Below are 8152 nucleotides of genomic sequence, written 5' to 3'. Positions count from 1 at the left end.
TGTTGTCCATTGACGGAAACTTCAGAGTCACAAAAGGTTGAAGACCAACATTGCGAATGCAATCTGCCTCCAAGAGAAGAGCATAGTCATGCATCGGCAACGGCACATGCTGGATGACAATAGGAGGAATAGAGGTAGATGCCATTTAGACTACACAGGATACCCACACACACAACCAAGGAAAAAAATGAAAAATTTCCTGCAAAATGCAGACAAACCAATACTGAGAAGAATATCAACACAAAGGATAGATAACCAGACGAGACTGGACTAGACCTCCCCAAACAATCCACATCCTATGTAAAAATTTTGACATGACCTACACACTCGTGCGGCCGAAAGCTTCATGCTATGCAGACAAACAGGCACCATGATCCTGTGTAATCAAGCAATCAAAAATTTAAACAAACTCAAACACAACGTACCCCAGACAATGACCAAACTCAAACAAAATCCAAGACTTGGACCAACAGAATAAAGACAGATGAACAAGACCGACATATTTGACTTAACAAATCCCACTCCCCATGAGCGCATTTCATAAACCTATGGTGCAGTGAACGTGGATGGGTGAACACTATCAAATTCATTTTAGCCATGTACAAATTAAATTGCAGTTCGTTATTAATTAATCATCAATGCATAGTGAGTCGATTCCGTAATCCCAACCCCTACTTAGGCTGACTTGACTGATTGGGGGTTTCTAATAATGCAATTCATTGTTACAACTTACGTGATCTGTAGTGCAAAGCGCATGCATACGTGATGGCGAAGGTTTATTTTAATTACAAATCAATTGTGTCTATAGCGCGTATACGTGTGCACTGTGGAATTTTTTTAGAAACTTATGTGGGTTATTGTGCCATGTGCTCGTGCAACGGCATGAGTTCATTTTACAATTAACGATCGGGTTCCTTTTAAATTAAAATTTAATGAAGTGCATTCTATTTGTTTGGTGGGTGCAATGGTCGGTTGATTTTAATACAATTACATGTGTGTTACAGTGCATGTGGGTGAGAAAAAAGAAAGAACCTGGCGGTGTGTGGACACCCATAAGGTCTGAAGCGCAAGTCCTCGTCCAGGCAAGTTGAAAAACAACTCCACAAATGACCATAGTAGTCGACTAGATAATAGTCGACCTCCTGACAAAGACGAAAAAAACGGTCGGTTGATTTTATTACAATTACATGTGTGTTACGATGCATGTGGGTGAGGAAAAAAGAAAGAACCTGGCGGTATGTGGACACCCACAAGGTCTGAAGTGCAAGTTCTCATCCAGGCAAGTTGAAAAACAACTCCACAAATGACCACAGTAGGCGACTAGATAATAGTCGACCTCCTGACAAAGACAAAAAAAACAAAATGCGAATACCATGATACACAAAAACAAAAGAGCGGGACATATGGCAAATGGATGCAACATGTTACATGTTGATTAAATATAATGATGATTTGATGTGTCAGTAAGGTTTATGATTTGGTGTTTTTTTAATGTGAGTTTTGTTTTTTTTTGTTCTTTGCCTTTCTTTTTGGATTTTGTATTATGGATAGTGTTAGGCATGTTGGGGAAGTGGGATTAGAAAACATCTTAATGAGTCCTGTGTTATGATTTTTCGGCCATTTATTTGTGTGTTTTTTGTTTGTATTGGTTTTTGAATTATTATTATTATTATTAAAGTTTATGTGGATTTGGATTTGTATTTTGTTGGTGATGTGTTTGGATTTATATATGTTAATTTGTCCTAATTTTAATTTGGTTTTTTGTGTTTTTGTGTATTGGTTTTGTTTTATTTTGTTTGGTTTGAAGTGATATTGTTGTTGTTGTTTTTTTCTTGTTTCTATGTTTTGTTTGTTTTTTGTTTGGCAATTGGTAATTTGGAAAAAACCCAAATAGCAATTCTAAAAATAAAAATATTGAAAAGAATTTTTGGGAATTTAAAAAATAATTTTTGGCAAATTGTTGCAATTTTTATAGCATTTAAATGGATTCTTCCAAATATTTAATTGCCCACAAGGGTTTTTAATTTTTTATAGGTTTACATTTAGACAAAATCATGTTAAAAATTGTTATGAATTTTTTTTTTCTAGTATTCTTTTGAATTTAAATGAATTTTTATTGAATTTTCAAAATTTTCCATTTTTTAAAAATGATTTTTCAAGAACACCAAGAAAAATTAATAACAAAAAATACAGAGGGTGAAACACGGCAGAGGAAAAAGGAGAAATGTGCAAGAAGGGTGGTCCGACGAGGTTATCCAGTCAAAACTGAATTCCGAGGAGAATAGGGCAGGTTTCTATGGAAAAAGGGCAAAAATATGCACGAAAAAGACACGAAACCACACAAAAATGAAAAACAGACAAACCGTACATTGGAATAATAGGCGAGCAAAAGGAAAAATGTCCAGGGGAAGGCATAGGATAAGGTTGGTATGTTAGATCGCTATTTCGAAATGATAAGGGCACGTTCGCATGGAAACATATTCAATTGCGTGGGAAAAGCTTCAAAAAGTAATAATACAAAGATAGTAAGCTCAAATAGGGGGATATAAAAAGGAAAAGTGTGGCATTCAAAGGGACAAATAGAGCTATAAGGTTGGATTGGGAGTTTGGTGAACGTAGGGTATATTCACATAGAAAATGGAAAAATTGTGCAATAACAGCAACCACAAGGGAAACGGCCTCGACGATAGGGGGTACGAGGGTGGATGGGTGAGGAAGGGACCCCATTAGGGCAGAACTAGTACGTGGTAAACACACATGATTGGAAAATGACATATGTAGGGGTATGCACATTAAACGCGCAGGGACACGTCTCCACACTTAAGACCTTATCAGGCAAGGTTGACTAATCAACAGGGACCTAGGACCTGACAACATAGTGGATTTGGACGTCCCCACACTTAAGACATAATCGACATTGGTCAACAGAAGGAGGAAGGGTTAAAAACACTTGGCCCATTTCATAGATGGTTGAAGGGAACCGTCCTTGTTGATGCAAGAAGATTGAAACCATCGTCGGGAAACATGAGAGACCAGGGCGCGCCACAGAACACATCCAACATGGCAGGGACCATGCAACAACACCCATGGAGGTAGCTTTGTTGATAAAGTGAGTCGATTCAAGCATCAATGACGAAGAATAGAACTCTCAACTCACGAGCACTCAAGAAGATGATAGAATAGTCTCTCACCCCATGATGCCTATCGCTCAATGAATACGCATGAAATCCCATAACTCACGATTGGTTTAGAACTGAACAAGGGGAGAGTGATTGGGAAGGAGTATGCCAGTGTGATGGTGCATTCATGCGTTCCACCCATCTAGCACAGGTGCAAGGAGGAAGGCCAGGGAGCCACGTAGTGCAGTGCACAGAACAAGGTGACGTGTCCTGTGACGATGGGAGAGATCCGTCCCGTGTGTGCATAGGGAAATGAAAACGTACATGACTCCAATTGTCGTAACACCCCTCAACCTCACCTCTCGGAATCGATTGAGGAGAAACACCAATCACACTCAGCCCATCCTCTGTGTCACGCTCTGTTGGAGAATACAGAGGGAAACCCATTGATGTAATCCTCACATTCACTTGTGCAGAATTGTTGTACGCCTTGTGCACATTTGATGGTGCAACTGTGCATCCGGCCCTGTGCCAGCATATAATGCAAGAAGGAAGGCCAAGGAGCCTTATAGTGCAGTGCACAGGAATAGATTGTGCTTTGTGCATTGAGAGGCCCATCCTGTGCATGCAACACTCCATTCAGACATCGCACCTCTCATTTGAATTGAAGGGAAAGGATTGGTCACTCACCCCACCCTCTATCTCACACTCACTGATAGATATAGAGGGCAGGCCATACTCACGTCCCCATCCGGTTAGGATGAAAACTCACATCACTCAGGGGGTTGTCAATAAAGATCGTTGTGTTTGTTGATGAAGAGGCATACCCAGGGAGGTAGCCAACATGTCGAAACTTGATTTTATCTGTAGAGCATGTTGTCCTTGGAAAAGGTAGTCTTTGTAGGGAATTAGTCCTTCAAATGAGGCTGCTGATCCAGCACACCAAGGGAGGTGGCTCTGGAAAGTTGCATCTGAAAAGGTTCGGCTAGTGATTCAACTGTTCTGGACTGCGGGGTGTTCGCACCTTTTCCACAGTCAGCTTCCCGTCCAAGGGTGTTTATCACAGGGTCTTGGAACGAGGCCTGCTATGACATGGAATTGCTTCCTTTTCTCCCATACCAGTTTTTTCCCTTTTTTTTTCTCTTTTTTAAAATAAAAAGAGTGGTAGAAATACAATGTAGCAAGACCATCCTCATCACCACTGCTGGATCAGACGAGAGGAGAACAGAGTAAGGATGGGAGGTGTCTAGGAGGGGCTAGCAAAACGAGACTGCCTCATGAGGAAGATCATAAAGGCTATCAAGAGCATGAAGAGAAGGCAGTGCAATGCCCAAAAGGGAAAGGGTAGGTCGACTGTGATTGTCAAGATCCCAGGGAGGGAAATACTTCTTCAGGCAATAGCCATTAATCAAAAAGGGATCCTTAGAAGCGTCAACGGATTGCACTTGGACAGAACCATTAGGATTGATAGTAAGGACCTTATAGGGACCCATCCAACATTGTAGCTTGCCAGGAAACTTGCCAAATCACGAATCATAGGCTAGGACAAGATCACTATCTTTGAACTCCTTGTGCTTGATGAAGCTATCATGATAGGACTTACGTCATGCTTGAGTGGTTTTCATGCACTGCGGGGCCATCTGCCGAATCTCATCCAAACATTCCAAATGCAACATGCAGAGCTGGAGGGACTCTTCATCTTCGAGGCAGTTTTTAACTACCACTCACAAAGAGGACAACTCTAGCTCAACAGGAAAGACGGCTTCTATGCCATACACCAACTGGAAAGAAGTTTGTCCTGTAGCTGCCTTATAAGAGATACATACCAAGATGTATCTGTTCTGCTTCCGTTTGGTGGGCGGATCAATGAGACCCATGAAATCAATCCCCCACTTCTCGAATGTCTTTAGGGGAAGGATAGGTTGCAGTGGCATGGCACTTTTTTTGGTGGGTTTCCCCTTTCGCTGACAAGCATCACATCTCTTGCAGTAGTCATATGCATCCTTGTGGAGGGTCAGCCACCACTAGTATCCTACTAACAAAGCCTTCATGGTTGTTGATTCTCCTGCAAAGTGTCCACCACATGGCTCGTCATGACAAGCCTTAAGAATAATCCCGATCTCGTCTCTTATAACACATCTTTGCAACACTTCATCTTTGCCTTTCTTGTACAGTGCGCTGCCTAGTAAGGTGTAGAGGGATGATTCCAACAGAAGCTTCTTCTTCTCATGGCTTGAGATGCCAGGAGGATACTGTTGGGTTGCCAAGAGATTGGCTATTTGTGTGTACAATGGGGTAATTGTGTCGACTAGAAACAAGGAAGCATCAGGAAGGTCTGGATCGTCCTATTCCTCTTCTACAATTTGAGGGATTCGTGACAGATGATCAGCTAGGACATGGGAACGGCTAGGCTTAGTGACCACTTCAAAATCAAACTCTTGGAATAGGAGCAACCATCTCATCATTTGTCCTTTGACATCTACTTTGTTCATCAGGAATGACAAGGCTTCATGGTCCACGTAAAACTTAAAATCCATTGACAGTAGATAGTGTCAAAACTTCTCCAATGCAAATACCATTGCTAAGCACTCAAGCTCTGTCACTGTATAGTTCCGCTCTTGGTTAGTTACTTTCTGACTTGCATAATAGATTGGTTGATCTAATTTAGAGGGCCCCTTTTGACATAAGACATCACCTAGCCCTTCAACTGATGCATCTGTGTGCACATGGAACTCCTTTATCCAGTCAGGAGACTGCAAGATAGGTGCTTTGATGAGGCATTGTTTTAGAGTATTGAAGGCTTCTTCACAGTCATTAGTCCAAAGGAAATCCACATCTTTCCTTAGGAGTTTGTGCAGAGGGGTTGCCTTGGTTGCAAAATTTGCAATAAATCTTCTGTAGTAGCCCACATGGCCAAGAAATCCTCTCAATTGCTTGAGGTTTGTTGGTACTGTCAAGGCAGAAATTTTCTCAATCTTCATCGAGTCTATTGCAATCCCTTGTGCAGAGACAATATGGACCAAAAGAACTCCTGATGAGAAGCCAAAGATGCATTTGTCGGGGTTGAGAGAGATCCCATACTCTTGACATCTGTCAAAACATTGCTCTAGGTGTCCCCAATGCTCACGAATTAGGCTATAAACACAAAATTCATCGAGATACACCTCAATGAAATCATGTAGATGGTTCTAGAAGGCAGCCATCATTACTCATTGGAAGGTAGCATGAGCATTACAGAGCCCAAACGGCATCACTCTATAAGCATAGGTTCCCCATTTTGTGGTGAAGGTTGTTTTGGATTGGTTCTCTTTGCGACTTGGACTTGGTTGTATCTGCTGAATCCATCCAAGAGGGAATAGAGTTCATGACTTGTCAGTATGTCTAACATAGGGAGATGATCCTTCTTTGTCTTTGAGTTCAGCTTTCGAAAGTCCACACAGATGCGAAGCTTCCCATTCTTCTTGGGTACGACCACAATGGTCAAAATCCATTCACTGTTAGCCACATGATAAATGAAATCAACTTCGAGAAGCTTCAATGATTCTGCCTTTACTAGAGCATAATAATTGGGATTCATACGCCTCTGTCTCTACCTCACTGGTTTGGCATCCGGCTCTAGATTGATGTGGTGTTCGTATACTGTGGGATCAAACCCCTTTAGATCTTTATATGACCAAGCAAACACGTCTAAGTTCTTCTTCTGGAAGATTTAGGCCCACTTTCAAGTGACGTTGTGTACCGTCAGCCTCTAGGAATGTCAATTGCCTTTCACCTTCCACTTTACGGATAAATGTCCCACGGATTGCTTCTAGGTGGAGATCTGACTCCTTCAAGGGAGTAGTGTCATCATCTGATGTTCCACTAGAACCAATATCCTCCTTCCGAATAGATGACTCATTTGTCTGTTGGAACTGCTAGAAGGGTATTAGAGCTTTGTTTTCTTCTGTGTGAGTGGTGATTTCCTTTGGACTTAGGAATTCATCTTCAAAGGATGCGTCCAAGAATGTCACATAGCACGGACCTTCTTTAAGCCATGGCTCTGATGGCTCTGGCTTTTGTTGACAAGGGGCATCATCATCATCATCTTTTCTCCAGAATGAATGGTTAGGGCAACAAGAGCCATTGGTGAACTTAATTTTTATACCCTTGATCCATTGCTTATGCTGATTTTGCATACTTTGTGGTCCATTGGTCAACCCAAATGGAACCATGGTCATTCCATCCAACACCTCGAGATCCTGGCCTCTGAGGTCTCTGTAAGGACATCAACAAGATTATCCGCTATCAAAGAAACTTCTTCATCTTCACTTTTATAACCTACTTCTTTTTCTTCCTCATCATTTTCATCCTCTTCCTCTGAAGGCTCTATCTCTGCTTCTGTAGAGGCTCTATAGGAGAAGAACAGGTCCTCCGTCTCTATGTCTGCTTCTACTTCTACCTCTATCTCTGCTTCTGACTTTGCTTTTGTCTCTGTGACTGCCATGTAACAAGGAGAATAGTACATCCATGCTTTTATGTCACTGTTAGAGGTGATTTTCGAAGTCAATTCGAGTTGAGACAGGAGGTATTCTCCCATGGACAAAGACTTTACTTCTCTCGATAGTTAGCTTACAGTGCCCACTGTTAAGGACTGTGCCTCTGTTTTCTTGGGAAAGATCTGTTTAACAGCCTCTTCCTCTCCTGATGTAAAATCTGTTATTTTATTGGAGGAGTCTATTATGACTTCGATGGATGTGGATCCATTGCCTTTTTGCAATCCATACAATTTCAACACCACTTTATTAGGTCCTCTTCCTAGGGTTAGGGTGCCTTTGAACCAGTCCGTCCTGGCTCTTACTTCAAAAATCCAAGGTCTTCCCAACAACAGAGGGTATGAGGTTCCGTAAGAATTTGGTTTGACCACCAAATATGTCAGTCAATAGTCTCTTCTTGCAAGGGTCGTTTTCATGTATGGGAGGATGCCCAACGGTTTGATTAAGCTTTGGTCTACCAATCTGATAAGAAACTATGTAGGTTGAATTCCTTGCAAACCT

This window comes from Lygodium microphyllum, chromosome 24, assembly GCF_053477565.2.
Source record: "Lygodium microphyllum isolate KBCC chromosome 24, Lygodium_microphyllum_v1.1.10, whole genome shotgun sequence".
In the NCBI taxonomy this organism is placed as follows: Eukaryota; Viridiplantae; Streptophyta; class Polypodiopsida; order Schizaeales; family Lygodiaceae; genus Lygodium; species Lygodium microphyllum.
This window is presented reverse-complemented; position numbering follows the sequence as displayed.